This window comes from Taeniopygia guttata, chromosome 2 (assembly GCF_048771995.1).
Source record: "Taeniopygia guttata chromosome 2, bTaeGut7.mat, whole genome shotgun sequence".
NCBI lineage: Eukaryota > Metazoa > Chordata > Aves > Passeriformes > Estrildidae > Taeniopygia > Taeniopygia guttata.
In genome coordinates, this window is record NC_133026.1 from 97,263,530 (window position 1) to 97,281,099 (window position 17,570).

At 64.0% G+C, this 17,570-nt stretch overlaps 48 pseudogenes; all 48 read right to left on the reverse strand.

The window, feature by feature from the left end:
• Nucleotides 1–124: 124 nt before the first annotated feature.
• On the reverse strand, nucleotides 125–242 carry LOC140683427 (5S ribosomal RNA; annotated as a pseudogene).
• A 250-nt stretch (nucleotides 243–492) lies between these two features.
• Nucleotides 493–610, reverse strand: LOC140683068 (5S ribosomal RNA; annotated as a pseudogene).
• A 252-nt stretch (nucleotides 611–862) lies between these two features.
• Nucleotides 863–980, reverse strand: LOC140683428 (5S ribosomal RNA; annotated as a pseudogene).
• A 250-nt stretch (nucleotides 981–1,230) lies between these two features.
• Nucleotides 1,231–1,348, reverse strand: LOC140683429 (5S ribosomal RNA; annotated as a pseudogene).
• A 250-nt stretch (nucleotides 1,349–1,598) lies between these two features.
• Nucleotides 1,599–1,716, reverse strand: LOC140683430 (5S ribosomal RNA; annotated as a pseudogene).
• Nucleotides 1,717–1,968: 252 nt separating this feature from the next.
• Nucleotides 1,969–2,086, reverse strand: LOC140683431 (5S ribosomal RNA; annotated as a pseudogene).
• A 250-nt stretch (nucleotides 2,087–2,336) lies between these two features.
• On the reverse strand, nucleotides 2,337–2,454 carry LOC140683432 (5S ribosomal RNA; annotated as a pseudogene).
• A 250-nt stretch (nucleotides 2,455–2,704) lies between these two features.
• On the reverse strand, nucleotides 2,705–2,822 carry LOC140683433 (5S ribosomal RNA; annotated as a pseudogene).
• Nucleotides 2,823–3,074: 252 nt separating this feature from the next.
• On the reverse strand, nucleotides 3,075–3,192 carry LOC140683434 (5S ribosomal RNA; annotated as a pseudogene).
• Nucleotides 3,193–3,442: 250 nt separating this feature from the next.
• Nucleotides 3,443–3,560, reverse strand: LOC140683435 (5S ribosomal RNA; annotated as a pseudogene).
• A 252-nt stretch (nucleotides 3,561–3,812) lies between these two features.
• LOC140683437 (5S ribosomal RNA) lies at nucleotides 3,813–3,930 on the reverse strand (annotated as a pseudogene).
• A 250-nt stretch (nucleotides 3,931–4,180) lies between these two features.
• On the reverse strand, nucleotides 4,181–4,298 carry LOC140683438 (5S ribosomal RNA; annotated as a pseudogene).
• Nucleotides 4,299–4,548: 250 nt separating this feature from the next.
• Nucleotides 4,549–4,666, reverse strand: LOC140683439 (5S ribosomal RNA; annotated as a pseudogene).
• A 252-nt stretch (nucleotides 4,667–4,918) lies between these two features.
• LOC140683440 (5S ribosomal RNA) lies at nucleotides 4,919–5,036 on the reverse strand (annotated as a pseudogene).
• A 250-nt stretch (nucleotides 5,037–5,286) lies between these two features.
• On the reverse strand, nucleotides 5,287–5,404 carry LOC140683441 (5S ribosomal RNA; annotated as a pseudogene).
• A 250-nt stretch (nucleotides 5,405–5,654) lies between these two features.
• On the reverse strand, nucleotides 5,655–5,772 carry LOC140683443 (5S ribosomal RNA; annotated as a pseudogene).
• Nucleotides 5,773–6,022: 250 nt separating this feature from the next.
• On the reverse strand, nucleotides 6,023–6,140 carry LOC140683444 (5S ribosomal RNA; annotated as a pseudogene).
• A 250-nt stretch (nucleotides 6,141–6,390) lies between these two features.
• On the reverse strand, nucleotides 6,391–6,508 carry LOC140683117 (5S ribosomal RNA; annotated as a pseudogene).
• A 250-nt stretch (nucleotides 6,509–6,758) lies between these two features.
• Nucleotides 6,759–6,876, reverse strand: LOC140683445 (5S ribosomal RNA; annotated as a pseudogene).
• A 252-nt stretch (nucleotides 6,877–7,128) lies between these two features.
• Nucleotides 7,129–7,246, reverse strand: LOC140683446 (5S ribosomal RNA; annotated as a pseudogene).
• A 250-nt stretch (nucleotides 7,247–7,496) lies between these two features.
• On the reverse strand, nucleotides 7,497–7,614 carry LOC140683447 (5S ribosomal RNA; annotated as a pseudogene).
• Nucleotides 7,615–7,864: 250 nt separating this feature from the next.
• LOC140683449 (5S ribosomal RNA) lies at nucleotides 7,865–7,982 on the reverse strand (annotated as a pseudogene).
• A 250-nt stretch (nucleotides 7,983–8,232) lies between these two features.
• Nucleotides 8,233–8,350, reverse strand: LOC140683450 (5S ribosomal RNA; annotated as a pseudogene).
• A 250-nt stretch (nucleotides 8,351–8,600) lies between these two features.
• Nucleotides 8,601–8,718, reverse strand: LOC140683451 (5S ribosomal RNA; annotated as a pseudogene).
• A 252-nt stretch (nucleotides 8,719–8,970) lies between these two features.
• LOC140682657 (5S ribosomal RNA) lies at nucleotides 8,971–9,088 on the reverse strand (annotated as a pseudogene).
• A 252-nt stretch (nucleotides 9,089–9,340) lies between these two features.
• LOC140683452 (5S ribosomal RNA) lies at nucleotides 9,341–9,458 on the reverse strand (annotated as a pseudogene).
• A 250-nt stretch (nucleotides 9,459–9,708) lies between these two features.
• On the reverse strand, nucleotides 9,709–9,826 carry LOC140683453 (5S ribosomal RNA; annotated as a pseudogene).
• A 250-nt stretch (nucleotides 9,827–10,076) lies between these two features.
• Nucleotides 10,077–10,194, reverse strand: LOC140683118 (5S ribosomal RNA; annotated as a pseudogene).
• Nucleotides 10,195–10,444: 250 nt separating this feature from the next.
• On the reverse strand, nucleotides 10,445–10,562 carry LOC140683454 (5S ribosomal RNA; annotated as a pseudogene).
• A 252-nt stretch (nucleotides 10,563–10,814) lies between these two features.
• On the reverse strand, nucleotides 10,815–10,932 carry LOC140683455 (5S ribosomal RNA; annotated as a pseudogene).
• A 250-nt stretch (nucleotides 10,933–11,182) lies between these two features.
• On the reverse strand, nucleotides 11,183–11,300 carry LOC140683456 (5S ribosomal RNA; annotated as a pseudogene).
• Nucleotides 11,301–11,550: 250 nt separating this feature from the next.
• On the reverse strand, nucleotides 11,551–11,668 carry LOC140683457 (5S ribosomal RNA; annotated as a pseudogene).
• A 250-nt stretch (nucleotides 11,669–11,918) lies between these two features.
• LOC140683458 (5S ribosomal RNA) lies at nucleotides 11,919–12,036 on the reverse strand (annotated as a pseudogene).
• Nucleotides 12,037–12,286: 250 nt separating this feature from the next.
• On the reverse strand, nucleotides 12,287–12,404 carry LOC140683460 (5S ribosomal RNA; annotated as a pseudogene).
• Nucleotides 12,405–12,656: 252 nt separating this feature from the next.
• Nucleotides 12,657–12,774, reverse strand: LOC140683123 (5S ribosomal RNA; annotated as a pseudogene).
• A 252-nt stretch (nucleotides 12,775–13,026) lies between these two features.
• LOC140683461 (5S ribosomal RNA) lies at nucleotides 13,027–13,144 on the reverse strand (annotated as a pseudogene).
• Nucleotides 13,145–13,394: 250 nt separating this feature from the next.
• On the reverse strand, nucleotides 13,395–13,512 carry LOC140683119 (5S ribosomal RNA; annotated as a pseudogene).
• Nucleotides 13,513–13,762: 250 nt separating this feature from the next.
• Nucleotides 13,763–13,880, reverse strand: LOC140683462 (5S ribosomal RNA; annotated as a pseudogene).
• A 252-nt stretch (nucleotides 13,881–14,132) lies between these two features.
• LOC140683463 (5S ribosomal RNA) lies at nucleotides 14,133–14,250 on the reverse strand (annotated as a pseudogene).
• Nucleotides 14,251–14,500: 250 nt separating this feature from the next.
• On the reverse strand, nucleotides 14,501–14,618 carry LOC140683464 (5S ribosomal RNA; annotated as a pseudogene).
• Nucleotides 14,619–14,868: 250 nt separating this feature from the next.
• LOC140683465 (5S ribosomal RNA) lies at nucleotides 14,869–14,986 on the reverse strand (annotated as a pseudogene).
• Nucleotides 14,987–15,236: 250 nt separating this feature from the next.
• On the reverse strand, nucleotides 15,237–15,354 carry LOC140683466 (5S ribosomal RNA; annotated as a pseudogene).
• A 250-nt stretch (nucleotides 15,355–15,604) lies between these two features.
• LOC140683467 (5S ribosomal RNA) lies at nucleotides 15,605–15,722 on the reverse strand (annotated as a pseudogene).
• A 250-nt stretch (nucleotides 15,723–15,972) lies between these two features.
• On the reverse strand, nucleotides 15,973–16,090 carry LOC140683468 (5S ribosomal RNA; annotated as a pseudogene).
• A 252-nt stretch (nucleotides 16,091–16,342) lies between these two features.
• LOC140683234 (5S ribosomal RNA) lies at nucleotides 16,343–16,460 on the reverse strand (annotated as a pseudogene).
• Nucleotides 16,461–16,712: 252 nt separating this feature from the next.
• On the reverse strand, nucleotides 16,713–16,830 carry LOC140683469 (5S ribosomal RNA; annotated as a pseudogene).
• Nucleotides 16,831–17,080: 250 nt separating this feature from the next.
• LOC140683471 (5S ribosomal RNA) lies at nucleotides 17,081–17,198 on the reverse strand (annotated as a pseudogene).
• Nucleotides 17,199–17,448: 250 nt separating this feature from the next.
• Nucleotides 17,449–17,566, reverse strand: LOC140683472 (5S ribosomal RNA; annotated as a pseudogene).
• Nucleotides 17,567–17,570: the final 4 nt, after the last annotated feature.

Below are 17,570 nucleotides of genomic sequence, written 5' to 3' on the forward strand. Positions count from 1 at the left end.
ACCCCAGCCCAGTGCACACACACACAAGGGATAGAAAAAAAGCAAGGCCTACCTGCCTCTTCCCTCCTGCCCCCCACCTCGACTGCCCAAGGAAAAGCACGCGCCCCCCTCAGGAGGAAAAAGTAGCCTACAGCACCCGGTATTCCCAGGCGGTCTCCCATCCAAGTACTAACCGGGCCCGACCCTGCTTAGCTTCCGAGATCAGGCGAGACCGGCCGCTCTCAGGGCGGCAGGCCGTAGGCACCCGGCGGCCCCTCGGCGGCGGCCTTCAACCCACCACACCACGCTCCGGGAAGAAGCTCAGAACCCCACAGGGGCTTGACAAGCCCAACAGGGCCACCCCTGCCCACAAGGGGATCTAGAGACAGACCCCAGCCCAGTGCACACACACACAAGGGATAGAAAAAAAGCAAGGCCTACCTGCCTCTTCCCTCCTGCCCCCCACCTCGACTGCCCAAGGAAAAGCACGCGCCCCCCTCAGGAGGAAAAAGTAGCCTACAGCACCCGGTATTCCCAGGCGGTCTCCCATCCAAGTACTAACCGGGCCCGACCCTGCTTAGCCTCCGAGATCAGGCGAGACCGGCCGCTCTCAGGGCGGCAGGCCGTAGGCAGCCGGCGGCCCCTCGGCGGCGGCCTTCAACCCACCACACCACGCTCCGGGAAGAAGCTCAGAACCCCACAGGGGCTTGACAAGCCCAACAGGGCCACCCCTGCCCACAAGGGGATCTAGAGACAGACCCCAGCCCAGTGCACACACACACACAAGGGATAGAAAAAAAGCAAGGCCTACCTGCCTCTTCCCTCCTGCCCCCCACCTCGACTGCCCAAGGAAAAGCACGCGCCCCCCTCAGGAGGAAAAAGTAGCCTACAGCACCCGGTATTCCCAGGCGGTCTCCCATCCAAGTACTAACCGGGCCCGACCCTGCTTAGCTTCCGAGATCAGGCGAGACCGGCCGCTCTCAGGGCGGCAGGCCGTAGGCACCTGCCGGCCCCTCGGCGGCGGCCTTCAACCCACCACACCACGCTCCGGGAAGAAGCTGAGAACCCCACAGGGGCTTGACAAGCCCAACAGGGCCACCCCTGCCCACAAGGGGATCTAGAGACAGACCCCAGCCCAGTGCACACACACACAAGGGATAGAAAAAAAGCAAGGCCTACCTGCCTCTTCCCTCCTGCCCCCCACCTCGACTGCCCAAGGAAAAGCACGCGCCCCCCTCAGGAGGAAAAAGTAGCCTACAGCACCCGGTATTCCCAGGCGGTCTCCCATCCAAGTACTAACCGGGCCCGACCCTGCTTAGCTTCCGAGATCAGGCGAGACCGGCCGCTCTCAGGGCGGCAGGCCGTAGGCACCCGGCGGCCCCTCGGCGGCGGCCTTCAACCCACCACACCACGCTCCGGGAAGAAGCTCAGAACCCCACAGGGGCTTGACAAGCCCAACAGGGCCACCCCTGCCCACAAGGGGATCTAGAGACAGACCCCAGCCCAGTGCACACACACACAAGGGATAGAAAAAAAGCAAGGCCTACCTGCCTCTTCCCTCCTGCCCCCCACCTCGACTGCCCAAGGAAAAGCACGCGCCCCCCTCAGGAGGAAAAAGTAGCCTACAGCACCCGGTATTCCCAGGCGGTCTCCCATCCAAGTACTAACCGGGCCCGACCCTGCTTAGCTTCCGAGATCAGGCGAGACCGGCCGCTCTCAGGGCGGCAGGCCGTAGGCACCCGGCGGCCCCTCGGCGGCGGCCTTCAACCCACCACACCACGCTCCGGGAAGAAGCTCAGAACCCCACAGGGGCTTGACAAGCCCAACAGGGCCACCCCTGCCCACAAGGGGATCTAGAGACAGACCCCAGCCCAGTGCACACACACACACAAGGGATAGAAAAAAAGCAAGGCCTACCTGCCTCTTCCCTCCTGCCCCCCACCTCGACTGCCCAAGGAAAAGCACGCGCCCCCCTCAGGAGGAAAAAGTAGCCTACAGCACCCGGTATTCCCAGGCGGTCTCCCATCCAAGTACTAACCGGGCCCGACCCTGCTTAGCTTCCGAGATCAGGCGAGACCGGCCGCTCTCAGGGCGGCAGGCCGTAGGCACCCGGCGGCCCCTCGGCGGCGGCCTTCAACCCACCACACCACGCTCCGGGAAGAAGCTCAGAACCCCACAGGGGCTTGACAAGCCCAACAGGGCCACCCCTGCCCACAAGGGGATCTAGAGACAGACCCCAGCCCAGTGCACACACACACAAGGGATAGAAAAAAAGCAAGGCCTACCTGCCTCTTCCCTCCTGCCCCCCACCTCGACTGCCCAAGGAAAAGCACGCGCCCCCCTCAGGAGGAAAAAGTAGCCTACAGCACCCGGTATTCCCAGGCGGTCTCCCATCCAAGTACTAACCGGGCCCGACCCTGCTTAGCTTCCGAGATCAGGCGAGACCGGCCGCTCTCAGGGCGGCAGGCCGTAGGCACCCGGCGGCCCCTCGGCGGCGGCCTTCAACCCACCACACCACGCTCCGGGAAGAAGCTCAGAACCCCACAGGGGCTTGACAAGCCCAACAGGGCCACCCCTGCCCACAAGGGGATCTAGAGACAGACCCCAGCCCAGTGCACACACACACAAGGGATAGAAAAAAAGCAAGGCCTACCTGCCTCTTCCCTCCTGCCCCCCACCTCGACTGCCCAAGGAAAAGCACGCGCCCCCCTCAGGAGGAAAAAGTAGCCTACAGCACCCGGTATTCCCAGGCGGTCTCCCATCCAAGTACTAACCGGGCCCGACCCTGCTTAGCTTCCGAGATCAGGCGAGACCGGCCGCTCTCAGGGCGGCAGGCCGTAGGCACCCGGCGGCCCCTCGGCGGCGGCCTTCAACCCACCACACCACGCTCCGGGAAGAAGCTCAGAACCCCACAGGGGCTTGACAAGCCCAACAGGGCCACCCCTGCCCACAAGGGGATCTAGAGACAGACCCCAGCCCAGTGCACACACACACACAAGGGATAGAAAAAAAGCAAGGCCTACCTGCCTCTTCCCTCCTGCCCCCCACCTCGACTGCCCAAGGAAAAGCACGCGCCCCCCTCAGGAGGAAAAAGTAGCCTACAGCACCCGGTATTCCCAGGCGGTCTCCCATCCAAGTACTAACCGGGCCCGACCCTGCTTAGCTTCCGAGATCAGGCGAGACCGGCCGCTCTCAGGGCGGCAGGCCGTAGGCACCCGGCGGCCCCTCGGCGGCGGCCTTCAACCCACCACACCACGCTCCGGGAAGAAGCTCAGAACCCCACAGGGGCTTGACAAGCCCAACAGGGCCACCCCTGCCCACAAGGGGATCTAGAGACAGACCCCAGCCCAGTGCACACACACACAAGGGATAGAAAAAAAGCAAGGCCTACCTGCCTCTTCCCTCCTGCCCCCCACCTCGACTGCCCAAGGAAAAGCACGCGCCCCCCTCAGGAGGAAAAAGTAGCCTACAGCACCCGGTATTCCCAGGCGGTCTCCCATCCAAGTACTAACCGGGCCCGACCCTGCTTAGCTTCCGAGATCAGGCGAGACCGGCCGCTCTCAGGGCGGCAGGCCGTAGGCACCCGGCGGCCCCTCGGCGGCGGCCTTCAACCCACCACACCACGCTCCGGGAAGAAGCTCAGAACCCCACAGGGGCTTGACAAGCCCAACAGGGCCACCCCTGCCCACAAGGGGATCTAGAGACAGACCCCAGCCCAGTGCACACACACACACAAGGGATAGAAAAAAAGCAAGGCCTACCTGCCTCTTCCCTCCTGCCCCCCACCTCGACTGCCCAAGGAAAAGCACGCGCCCCCCTCAGGAGGAAAAAGTAGCCTACAGCACCCGGTATTCCCAGGCGGTCTCCCATCCAAGTACTAACCGGGCCCGACCCTGCTTAGCTTCCGAGATCAGGCGAGACCGGCCGCTCTCAGGGCGGCAGGCCGTAGGCACCTGCCGGCCCCTCGGCGGCGGCCTTCAACCCACCACACCACGCTCCGGGAAGAAGCTCAGAACCCCACAGGGGCTTGACAAGCCCAACAGGGCCACCCCTGCCCACAAGGGGATCTAGAGACAGACCCCAGCCCAGTGCACACACACACAAGGGATAGAAAAAAAGCAAGGCCTACCTGCCTCTTCCCTCCTGCCCCCCACCTCGACTGCCCAAGGAAAAGCACGCGCCCCCCTCAGGAGGAAAAAGTAGCCTACAGCACCCGGTATTCCCAGGCGGTCTCCCATCCAAGTACTAACCGGGCCCGACCCTGCTTAGCTTCCGAGATCAGGCGAGACCGGCCGCTCTCAGGGCGGCAGGCCGTAGGCACCCGGCGGCCCCTCGGCGGCGGCCTTCAACCCACCACACCACGCTCCGGGAAGAAGCTGAGAACCCCACAGGGGCTTGACAAGCCCAACAGGGCCACCCCTGCCCACAAGGGGATCTAGAGACAGACCCCAGCCCAGTGCACACACACACAAGGGATAGAAAAAAAGCAAGGCCTACCTGCCTCTTCCCTCCTGCCCCCCACCTCGACTGCCCAAGGAAAAGCACGCGCCCCCCTCAGGAGGAAAAAGTAGCCTACAGCACCCGGTATTCCCAGGCGGTCTCCCATCCAAGTACTAACCGGGCCCGACCCTGCTTAGCTTCCGAGATCAGGCGAGACCGGCCGCTCTCAGGGCGGCAGGCCGTAGGCACCCGGCGGCCCCTCGGCGGCGGCCTTCAACCCACCACACCACGCTCCGGGAAGAAGCTCAGAACCCCACAGGGGCTTGACAAGCCCAACAGGGCCACCCCTGCCCACAAGGGGATCTAGAGACAGACCCCAGCCCAGTGCACACACACACACAAGGGATAGAAAAAAAGCAAGGCCTACCTGCCTCTTCCCTCCTGCCCCCCACCTCGACTGCCCAAGGAAAAGCACGCGCCCCCCTCAGGAGGAAAAAGTAGCCTACAGCACCCGGTATTCCCAGGCGGTCTCCCATCCAAGTACTAACCGGGCCCGACCCTGCTTAGCTTCCGAGATCAGGCGAGACCGGCCGCTCTCAGGGCGGCAGGCCGTAGGCACCCGGCGGCCCCTCGGCGGCGGCCTTCAACCCACCACACCACGCTCCGGGAAGAAGCTCAGAACCCCACAGGGGCTTGACAAGCCCAACAGGGCCACCCCTGCCCACAAGGGGATCTAGAGACAGACCCCAGCCCAGTGCACACACACACAAGGGATAGAAAAAAAGCAAGGCCTACCTGCCTCTTCCCTCCTGCCCCCCACCTCGACTGCCCAAGGAAAAGCACGCGCCCCCCTCAGGAGGAAAAAGTAGCCTACAGCACCCGGTATTCCCAGGCGGTCTCCCATCCAAGTACTAACCGGGCCCGACCCTGCTTAGCTTCCGAGATCAGGCGAGACCGGCCGCTCTCAGGGCGGCAGGCCGTAGGCACCCGGCGGCCCCTCGGCGGCGGCCTTCAACCCACCACACCACGCTCCGGGAAGAAGCTCAGAACCCCACAGGGGCTTGACAAGCCCAACAGGGCCACCCCTGCCCACAAGGGGATCTAGAGACAGACCCCAGCCCAGTGCACACACACACAAGGGATAGAAAAAAAGCAAGGCCTACCTGCCTCTTCCCTCCTGCCCCCCACCTCGACTGCCCAAGGAAAAGCACGCGCCCCCCTCAGGAGGAAAAAGTAGCCTACAGCACCCGGTATTCCCAGGCGGTCTCCCATCCAAGTACTAACCGGGCCCGACCCTGCTTAGCTTCCGAGATCAGGCGAGACCGGCCGCTCTCAGGGCGGCAGGCCGTAGGCACCCGGCGGCCCCTCGGCGGCGGCCTTCAACCCACCACACCACGCTCCGGGAAGAAGCTCAGAACCCCACAGGGGCTTGACAAGCCCAACAGGGCCACCCCTGCCCACAAGGGGATCTAGAGACAGACCCCAGCCCAGTGCACACACACACAAGGGATAGAAAAAAAGCAAGGCCTACCTGCCTCTTCCCTCCTGCCCCCCACCTCGACTGCCCAAGGAAAAGCACGCGCCCCCCTCAGGAGGAAAAAGTAGCCTACAGCACCCGGTATTCCCAGGCGGTCTCCCATCCAAGTACTAACCGGGCCCGACCCTGCTTAGCTTCCGAGATCAGGCGAGACCGGCCGCTCTCAGGGCGGCAGGCCGTAGGCACCCGGCGGCCCCTCGGCGGCGGCCTTCAACCCACCACACCACGCTCCGGGAAGAAGCTCAGAACCCCACAGGGGCTTGACAAGCCCAACAGGGCCACCCCTGCCCACAAGGGGATCTAGAGACAGACCCCAGCCCAGTGCACACACACACAAGGGATAGAAAAAAAGCAAGGCCTACCTGCCTCTTCCCTCCTGCCCCCCACCTCGACTGCCCAAGGAAAAGCACGCGCCCCCCTCAGGAGGAAAAAGTAGCCTACAGCACCTGGTATTCCCAGGCGGTCTCCCATCCAAGTACTAACCGGGCCCGACCCTGCTTAGCTTCCGAGATCAGGCGAGACCGGCCGCTCTCAGGGCGGCAGGCCGTAGGCACCCGGCGGCCCCTCGGCGGCGGCCTTCAACCCACCACACCACGCTCCGGGAAGAAGCTCAGAACCCCACAGGGGCTTGACAAGCCCAACAGGGCCACCCCTGCCCACAAGGGGATCTAGAGACAGACCCCAGCCCAGTGCACACACACACAAGGGATAGAAAAAAAGCAAGGCCTACCTGCCTCTTCCCTCCTGCCCCCCACCTCGACTGCCCAAGGAAAAGCACGCGCCCCCCTCAGGAGGAAAAAGTAGCCTACAGCACCCGGTATTCCCAGGCGGTCTCCCATCCAAGTACTAACCGGGCCCGACCCTGCTTAGCTTCCGAGATCAGGCGAGACCGGCCGCTCTCAGGGCGGCAGGCCGTAGGCACCCGGCGGCCCCTCGGCGGCGGCCTTCAACCCACCACACCACGCTCCGGGAAGAAGCTCAGAACCCCACAGGGGCTTGACAAGCCCAACAGGGCCACCCCTGCCCACAAGGGGATCTAGAGACAGACCCCAGCCCAGTGCACACACACACACAAGGGATAGAAAAAAAGCAAGGCCTACCTGCCTCTTCCCTCCTGCCCCCCACCTCGACTGCCCAAGGAAAAGCACGCGCCCCCCTCAGGAGGAAAAAGTAGCCTACAGCACCCGGTATTCCCAGGCGGTCTCCCATCCAAGTACTAACCGGGCCCGACCCTGCTTAGCTTCCGAGATCAGGCGAGACCGGCCGCTCTCAGGGCGGCAGGCCGTAGGCACCCGGCGGCCCCTCGGCGGCGGCCTTCAACCCACCACACCACGCTCCGGGAAGAAGCTCAGAACCCCACAGGGGCTTGACAAGCCCAACAGGGCCACCCCTGCCCACAAGGGGATCTAGAGACAGACCCCAGCCCAGTGCACACACACACAAGGGATAGAAAAAAAGCAAGGCCTACCTGCCTCTTCCCTCCTGCCCCCCACCTCGACTGCCCAAGGAAAAGCACGCGCCCCCCTCAGGAGGAAAAAGTAGCCTACAGCACCCGGTATTCCCAGGCGGTCTCCCATCCAAGTACTAACCGGGCCCGACCCTGCTTAGCTTCCGAGATCAGGCGAGACCGGCCGCTCTCAGGGCGGCAGGCCGTAGGCACCCGGTGGCCCCTCGGCGGCGGCCTTCAACCCACCACACCACGCTCCGGGAAGAAGCTCAGAACCCCACAGGGGCTTGACAAGCCCAACAGGGCCACCCCTGCCCACAAGGGGATCTAGAGACAGACCCCAGCCCAGTGCACACACACACAAGGGATAGAAAAAAAGCAAGGCCTACCTGCCTCTTCCCTCCTGCCCCCCACCTCGACTGCCCAAGGAAAAGCACGCGCCCCCCTCAGGAGGAAAAAGTAGCCTACAGCACCCGGTATTCCCAGGCGGTCTCCCATCCAAGTACTAACCGGGCCCGACCCTGCTTAGCTTCCGAGATCAGGCGAGACCGGCCGCTCTCAGGGCGGCAGGCCGTAGGCACCCGGCGGCCCCTCGGCGGCGGCCTTCAACCCACCACACCACGCTCCGGGAAGAAGCTCAGAACCCCACAGGGGCTTGACAAGCCCAACAGGGCCACCCCTGCCCACAAGGGGATCTAGAGACAGACCCCAGCCCAGTGCACACACACACAAGGGATAGAAAAAAAGCAAGGCCTACCTGCCTCTTCCCTCCTGCCCCCCACCTCGACTGCCCAAGGAAAAGCACGCGCCCCCCTCAGGAGGAAAAAGTAGCCTACAGCACCCGGTATTCCCAGGCGGTCTCCCATCCAAGTACTAACCGGGCCCGACCCTGCTTAGCTTCCGAGATCAGGCGAGACCGGCCGCTCTCAGGGCGGCAGGCCGTAGGCACCCGGCGGCCCCTCGGCGGCGGCCTTCAACCCACCACACCACGCTCCGGGAAGAAGCTCAGAACCCCACAGGGGCTTGACAAGCCCAACAGGGCCACCCCTGCCCACAAGGGGATCTAGAGACAGACCCCAGCCCAGTGCACACACACACAAGGGATAGAAAAAAAGCAAGGCCTACCTGCCTCTTCCCTCCTGCCCCCCACCTCGACTGCCCAAGGAAAAGCACGCGCCCCCCTCAGGAGGAAAAAGTAGCCTACAGCACCCGGTATTCCCAGGCGGTCTCCCATCCAAGTACTAACCGGGCCCGACCCTGCTTAGCTTCCGAGATCAGGCGAGACCGGCCGCTCTCAGGGCGGCAGGCCGTAGGCACCCGGCGGCCCCTCGGCGGCGGCCTTCAACCCACCACACCACGCTCCGGGAAGAAGCTCAGAACCCCACAGGGGCTTGACAAGCCCAACAGGGCCACCCCTGCCCACAAGGGGATCTAGAGACAGACCCCAGCCCAGTGCACACACACACACAAGGGATAGAAAAAAAGCAAGGCCTACCTGCCTCTTCCCTCCTGCCCCCCACCTCGACTGCCCAAGGAAAAGCACGCGCCCCCCTCAGGAGGAAAAAGTAGCCTACAGCACCCGGTATTCCCAGGCGGTCTCCCATCCAAGTACTAACCGGGCCCGACCCTGCTTAGCTTCCGAGATCAGACGAGACCGGCCGCTCTCAGGGCGGCAGGCCGTAGGCACCCGGCGGCCCCTCGGCGGCGGCCTTCAACCCACCACACCACGCTCCGGGAAGAAGCTCAGAACCCCACAGGGGCTTGACAAGCCCAACAGGGCCACCCCTGCCCACAAGGGGATCTAGAGACAGACCCCAGCCCAGTGCACACACACACACAAGGGATAGAAAAAAAGCAAGGCCTACCTGCCTCTTCCCTCCTGCCCCCCACCTCGACTGCCCAAGGAAAAGCACGCGCCCCCCTCAGGAGGAAAAAGTAGCCTACAGCACCCGGTATTCCCAGGCGGTCTCCCATCCAAGTACTAACCGGGCCCGACCCTGCTTAGCTTCCGAGATCAGGCGAGACCGGCCGCTCTCAGGGCGGCAGGCCGTAGGCACCCGGCGGCCCCTCGGCGGCGGCCTTCAACCCACCACACCACGCTCCGGGAAGAAGCTCAGAACCCCACAGGGGCTTGACAAGCCCAACAGGGCCACCCCTGCCCACAAGGGGATCTAGAGACAGACCCCAGCCCAGTGCACACACACACAAGGGATAGAAAAAAAGCAAGGCCTACCTGCCTCTTCCCTCCTGCCCCCCACCTCGACTGCCCAAGGAAAAGCACGCGCCCCCCTCAGGAGGAAAAAGTAGCCTACAGCACCCGGTATTCCCAGGCGGTCTCCCATCCAAGTACTAACCGGGCCCGACCCTGCTTAGCTTCCGAGATCAGGCGAGACCGGCCGCTCTCAGGGCGGCAGGCCGTAGGCACCCGGCGGCCCCTCGGCGGCGGCCTTCAACCCACCACACCACGCTCCGGGAAGAAGCTCAGAACCCCACAGGGGCTTGACAAGCCCAACAGGGCCACCCCTGCCCACAAGGGGATCTAGAGACAGACCCCAGCCCAGTGCACACACACACAAGGGATAGAAAAAAAGCAAGGCCTACCTGCCTCTTCCCTCCTGCCCCCCACCTCGACTGCCCAAGGAAAAGCACGCGCCCCCCTCAGGAGGAAAAAGTAGCCTACAGCACCTGGTATTCCCAGGCGGTCTCCCATCCAAGTACTAACCGGGCCCGACCCTGCTTAGCTTCCGAGATCAGGCGAGACCGGCCGCTCTCAGGGCGGCAGGCCGTAGGCACCCGGCGGCCCCTCGGCGGCGGCCTTCAACCCACCACACCACGCTCCGGGAAGAAGCTCAGAACCCCACAGGGGCTTGACAAGCCCAACAGGGCCACCCCTGCCCACAAGGGGATCTAGAGACAGACCCCAGCCCAGTGCACACACACACAAGGGATAGAAAAAAAGCAAGGCCTACCTGCCTCTTCCCTCCTGCCCCCCACCTCGACTGCCCAAGGAAAAGCACGCGCCCCCCTCAGGAGGAAAAAGTAGCCTACAGCACCCGGTATTCCCAGGCGGTCTCCCATCCAAGTACTAACCGGGCCCGACCCTGCTTAGCTTCCGAGATCAGGCGAGACCGGCCGCTCTCAGGGCGGCAGGCCGTAGGCACCCGGCGGCCCCTCGGCGGCGGCCTTCAACCCACCACACCACGCTCCGGGAAGAAGCTCAGAACCCCACAGGGGCTTGACAAGCCCAACAGGGCCACCCCTGCCCACAAGGGGATCTAGAGACAGACCCCAGCCCAGTGCACACACACACACAAGGGATAGAAAAAAAGCAAGGCCTACCTGCCTCTTCCCTCCTGCCCCCCACCTCGACTGCCCAAGGAAAAGCACGCGCCCCCCTCAGGAGGAAAAAGTAGCCTACAGCACCCGGTATTCCCAGGCGGTCTCCCATCCAAGTACTAACCGGGCCCGACCCTGCTTAGCTTCCGAGATCAGGCGAGACCGGCCGCTCTCAGGGCGGCAGGCCGTAGGCACCCGGCGGCCCCTCGGCGGCGGCCTTCAACCCACCACACCACGCTCCGGGAAGAAGCTCAGAACCCCACAGGGGCTTGACAAGCCCAACAGGGCCACCCCTGCCCACAAGGGGATCTAGAGACAGACCCCAGCCCAGTGCACACACACACAAGGGATAGAAAAAAAGCAAGGCCTACCTGCCTCTTCCCTCCTGCCCCCCACCTCGACTGCCCAAGGAAAAGCACGCGCCCCCCTCAGGAGGAAAAAGTAGCCTACAGCACCCGGTATTCCCAGGCGGTCTCCCATCCAAGTACTAACCGGGCCCGACCCTGCTTAGCTTCCGAGATCAGGCGAGACCGGCCGCTCTCAGGGCGGCAGGCCGTAGGCACCCGGTGGCCCCTCGGCGGCGGCCTTCAACCCACCACACCACGCTCCGGGAAGAAGCTCAGAACCCCACAGGGGCTTGACAAGCCCAACAGGGCCACCCCTGCCCACAAGGGGATCTAGAGACAGACCCCAGCCCAGTGCACACACACACAAGGGATAGAAAAAAAGCAAGGCCTACCTGCCTCTTCCCTCCTGCCCCCCACCTCGACTGCCCAAGGAAAAGCACGCGCCCCCCTCAGGAGGAAAAAGTAGCCTACAGCACCCGGTATTCCCAGGCGGTCTCCCATCCAAGTACTAACCGGGCCCGACCCTGCTTAGCTTCCGAGATCAGGCGAGACCGGCCGCTCTCAGGGCGGCAGGCCGTAGGCACCCGGCGGCCCCTCGGCGGCGGCCTTCAACCCACCACACCACGCTCCGGGAAGAAGCTCAGAACCCCACAGGGGCTTGACAAGCCCAACAGGGCCACCCCTGCCCACAAGGGGATCTAGAGACAGACCCCAGCCCAGTGCACACACACACAAGGGATAGAAAAAAAGCAAGGCCTACCTGCCTCTTCCCTCCTGCCCCCCACCTCGACTGCCCAAGGAAAAGCACGCGCCCCCCTCAGGAGGAAAAAGTAGCCTACAGCACCCGGTATTCCCAGGCGGTCTCCCATCCAAGTACTAACCGGGCCCGACCCTGCTTAGCTTCCGAGATCAGGCGAGACCGGCCGCTCTCAGGGCGGCAGGCCGTAGGCACCCGGCGGCCCCTCGGCGGCGGCCTTCAACCCACCACACCACGCTCCGGGAAGAAGCTCAGAACCCCACAGGGGCTTGACAAGCCCAACAGGGCCACCCCTGCCCACAAGGGGATCTAGAGACAGACCCCAGCCCAGTGCACACACACACAAGGGATAGAAAAAAAGCAAGGCCTACCTGCCTCTTCCCTCCTGCCCCCCACCTCGACTGCCCAAGGAAAAGCACGCGCCCCCCTCAGGAGGAAAAAGTAGCCTACAGCACCCGGTATTCCCAGGCGGTCTCCCATCCAAGTACTAACCGGGCCCGACCCTGCTTAGCTTCCGAGATCAGGCGAGACCGGCCGCTCTCAGGGCGGCAGGCCGTAGGCACCCGGCGGCCCCTCGGCGGCGGCCTTCAACCCACCACACCACGCTCCGGGAAGAAGCTCAGAACCCCACAGGGGCTTGACAAGCCCAACAGGGCCACCCCTGCCCACAAGGGGATCTAGAGACAGACCCCAGCCCAGTGCACACACACACACAAGGGATAGAAAAAAAGCAAGGCCTACCTGCCTCTTCCCTCCTGCCCCCCACCTCGACTGCCCAAGGAAAAGCACGCGCCCCCCTCAGGAGGAAAAAGTAGCCTACAGCACCCGGTATTCCCAGGCGGTCTCCCATCCAAGTACTAACCGGGCCCGACCCTGCTTAGCTTCCGAGATCAGACGAGACCGGCCGCTCTCAGGGCGGCAGGCCGTAGGCACCCGGCGGCCCCTCGGCGGCGGCCTTCAACCCACCACACCACGCTCCGGGAAGAAGCTCAGAACCCCACAGGGGCTTGACAAGCCCAACAGGGCCACCCCTGCCCACAAGGGGATCTAGAGACAGACCCCAGCCCAGTGCACACACACACACAAGGGATAGAAAAAAAGCAAGGCCTACCTGCCTCTTCCCTCCTGCCCCCCACCTCGACTGCCCAAGGAAAAGCACGCGCCCCCCTCAGGAGGAAAAAGTAGCCTACAGCACCCGGTATTCCCAGGCGGTCTCCCATCCAAGTACTAACCGGGCCCGACCCTGCTTAGCTTCCGAGATCAGGCGAGACCGGCCGCTCTCAGGGCGGCAGGCCGTAGGCACCCGGCGGCCCCTCGGCGGCGGCCTTCAACCCACCACACCACGCTCCGGGAAGAAGCTCAGAACCCCACAGGGGCTTGACAAGCCCAACAGGGCCACCCCTGCCCACAAGGGGATCTAGAGACAGACCCCAGCCCAGTGCACACACACACAAGGGATAGAAAAAAAGCAAGGCCTACCTGCCTCTTCCCTCCTGCCCCCCACCTCGACTGCCCAAGGAAAAGCACGCGCCCCCCTCAGGAGGAAAAAGTAGCCTACAGCACCTGGTATTCCCAGGCGGTCTCCCATCCAAGTACTAACCGGGCCCGACCCTGCTTAGCTTCCGAGATCAGGCGAGACCGGCCGCTCTCAGGGCGGCAGGCCGTAGGCACCCGGCGGCCCCTCGGCGGCGGCCTTCAACCCACCACACCACGCTCCGGGAAGAAGCTCAGAACCCCACAGGGGCTTGACAAGCCCAACAGGGCCACCCCTGCCCACAAGGGGATCTAGAGACAGACCCCAGCCCAGTGCACACACACACAAGGGATAGAAAAAAAGCAAGGCCTACCTGCCTCTTCCCTCCTGCCCCCCACCTCGACTGCCCAAGGAAAAGCACGCGCCCCCCTCAGGAGGAAAAAGTAGCCTACAGCACCCGGTATTCCCAGGCGGTCTCCCATCCAAGTACTAACCGGGCCCGACCCTGCTTAGCTTCCGAGATCAGGCGAGACCGGCCGCTCTCAGGGCGGCAGGCCGTAGGCACCCGGCGGCCCCTCGGCGGCGGCCTTCAACCCACCACACCACGCTCCGGGAAGAAGCTCAGAACCCCACAGGGGCTTGACAAGCCCAACAGGGCCACCCCTGCCCACAAGGGGATCTAGAGACAGACCCCAGCCCAGTGCACACACACACACAAGGGATAGAAAAAAAGCAAGGCCTACCTGCCTCTTCCCTCCTGCCCCCCACCTCGACTGCCCAAGGAAAAGCACGCGCCCCCCTCAGGAGGAAAAAGTAGCCTACAGCACCCGGTATTCCCAGGCGGTCTCCCATCCAAGTACTAACCGGGCCCGACCCTGCTTAGCTTCCGAGATCAGGCGAGACCGGCCGCTCTCAGGGCGGCAGGCCGTAGGCACCCGGCGGCCCCTCGGCGGCGGCCTTCAACCCACCACACCACGCTCCGGGAAGAAGCTCAGAACCCCACAGGGGCTTGACAAGCCCAACAGGGCCACCCCTGCCCACAAGGGGATCTAGAGACAGACCCCAGCCCAGTGCACACACACACAAGGGATAGAAAAAAAGCAAGGCCTACCTGCCTCTTCCCTCCTGCCCCCCACCTCGACTGCCCAAGGAAAAGCACGCGCCCCCCTCAGGAGGAAAAAGTAGCCTACAGCACCCGGTATTCCCAGGCGGTCTCCCATCCAAGTACTAACCGGGCCCGACCCTGCTTAGCTTCCGAGATCAGGCGAGACCGGCCGCTCTCAGGGCGGCAGGCCGTAGGCACCCGGCGGCCCCTCGGCGGCGGCCTTCAACCCACCACACCACGCTCCGGGAAGAAGCTCAGAACCCCACAGGGGCTTGACAAGCCCAACAGGGCCACCCCTGCCCACAAGGGGATCTAGAGACAGACCCCAGCCCAGTGCACACACACACAAGGGATAGAAAAAAAGCAAGGCCTACCTGCCTCTTCCCTCCTGCCCCCCACCTCGACTGCCCAAGGAAAAGCACGCGCCCCCCTCAGGAGGAAAAAGTAGCCTACAGCACCCGGTATTCCCAGGCGGTCTCCCATCCAAGTACTAACCGGGCCCGACCCTGCTTAGCTTCCGAGATCAGGCGAGACCGGCCGCTCTCAGGGCGGCAGGCCGTAGGCACCCGGTGGCCCCTCGGCGGCGGCCTTCAACCCACCACACCACGCTCCGGGAAGAAGCTCAGAACCCCACAGGGGCTTGACAAGCCCAACAGGGCCACCCCTGCCCACAAGGGGATCTAGAGACAGACCCCAGCCCAGTGCACACACACACAAGGGATAGAAAAAAAGCAAGGCCTACCTGCCTCTTCCCTCCTGCCCCCCACCTCGACTGCCCAAGGAAAAGCACGCGCCCCCCTCAGGAGGAAAAAGTAGCCTACAGCACCCGGTATTCCCAGGCGGTCTCCCATCCAAGTACTAACCGGGCCCGACCCTGCTTAGCTTCCGAGATCAGGCGAGACCGGCCGCTCTCAGGGCGGCAGGCCGTAGGCACCCGGCGGCCCCTCGGCGGCGGCCTTCAACCCACCACACCACGCTCCGGGAAGAAGCTCAGAACCCCACAGGGGCTTGACAAGCCCAACAGGGCCACCCCTGCCCACAAGGGGATCTAGAGACAGACCCCAGCCCAGTGCACACACACACAAGGGATAGAAAAAAAGCAAGGCCTACCTGCCTCTTCCCTCCTGCCCCCCACCTCGACTGCCCAAGGAAAAGCACGCGCCCCCCTCAGGAGGAAAAAGTAGCCTACAGCACCCGGTATTCCCAGGCGGTCTCCCATCCAAGTACTAACCGGGCCCGACCCTGCTTAGCTTCCGAGATCAGGCGAGACCGGCCGCTCTCAGGGCGGCAGGCCGTAGGCACCCGGCGGCCCCTCGGCGGCGGCCTTCAACCCACCACACCACGCTCCGGGAAGAAGCTCAGAACCCCACAGGGGCTTGACAAGCCCAACAGGGCCACCCCTGCCCACAAGGGGATCTAGAGACAGACCCCAGCCCAGTGCACACACACACAAGGGATAGAAAAAAAGCAAGGCCTACCTGCCTCTTCCCTCCTGCCCCCCACCTCGACTGCCCAAGGAAAAGCACGCGCCCCCCTCAGGAGGAAAAAGTAGCCTACAGCACCCGGTATTCCCAGGCGGTCTCCCATCCAAGTACTAACCGGGCCCGACCCTGCTTAGCTTCCGAGATCAGGCGAGACCGGCCGCTCTCAGGGCGGCAGGCCGTAGGCACCCGGCGGCCCCTCGGCGGCGGCCTTCAACCCACCACACCACGCTCCGGGAAGAAGCTCAGAACCCCACAGGGGCTTGACAAGCCCAACAGGGCCACCCCTGCCCACAAGGGGATCTAGAGACAGACCCCAGCCCAGTGCACACACACACACAAGGGATAGAAAAAAAGCAAGGCCTACCTGCCTCTTCCCTCCTGCCCCCCACCTCGACTGCCCAAGGAAAAGCACGCGCCCCCCTCAGGAGGAAAAAGTAGCCTACAGCACCCGGTATTCCCAGGCGGTCTCCCATCCAAGTACTAACCGGGCCCGACCCTGCTTAGCTTCCGAGATCAGACGAGACCGGCCGCTCTCAGGGCGGCAGGCCGTAGGCACCCGGCGGCCCCTCGGCGGCGGCCTTCAACCCACCACACCACGCTCCGGGAAGAAGCTCAGAACCCCACAGGGGCTTGACAAGCCCAACAGGGCCACCCCTGCCCACAAGGGGATCTAGAGACAGACCCCAGCCCAGTGCACACACACACACAAGGGATAGAAAAAAAGCAAGGCCTACCTGCCTCTTCCCTCCTGCCCCCCACCTCGACTGCCCAAGGAAAAGCACGCGCCCCCCTCAGGAGGAAAAAGTAGCCTACAGCACCCGGTATTCCCAGGCGGTCTCCCATCCAAGTACTAACCGGGCCCGACCCTGCTTAGCTTCCGAGATCAGGCGAGACCGGCCGCTCTCAGGGCGGCAGGCCGTAGGCACCCGGCGGCCCCTCGGCGGCGGCCTTCAACCCACCACACCACGCTCCGGGAAGAAGCTCAGAACCCCACAGGGGCTTGACAAGCCCAACAGGGCCACCCCTGCCCACAAGGGGATCTAGAGACAGACCCCAGCCCAGTGCACACACACACAAGGGATAGAAAAAAAGCAAGGCCTACCTGCCTCTTCCCTCCTGCCCCCCACCTCGACTGCCCAAGGAAAAGCACGCGCCCCCCTCAGGAGGAAAAAGTAGCCTACAGCACCCGGTATTCCCAGGCGGTCTCCCATCCAAGTACTAACCGGGCCCGACCCTGCTTAGCTTCCGAGATCAGGCGAGACCGGCCGCTCTCAGGGCGGCAGGCCGTAGGCACCCGGCGGCCCCTCGGCGGCGGCCTTCAACCCACCACACCACGCTCCGGGAAGAAGCTCAGAACCCCACAGGGGCTTGACAAGCCCAACAGGGCCACCCCTGCCCACAAGGGGATCTAGAGACAGACCCCAGCCCAGTGCACACACACACAAGGGATAGAAAAAAAGCAAGGCCTACCTGCCTCTTCCCTCCTGCCCCCCACCTCGACTGCCCAAGGAAAAGCACGCGCCCCCCTCAGGAGGAAAAAGTAGCCTACAGCACCCGGTATTCCCAGGCGGTCTCCCATCCAAGTACTAACCGGGCCCGACCCTGCTTAGCTTCCGAGATCAGGCGAGACCGGCCGCTCTCAGGGCGGCAGGCCGTAGGCACCC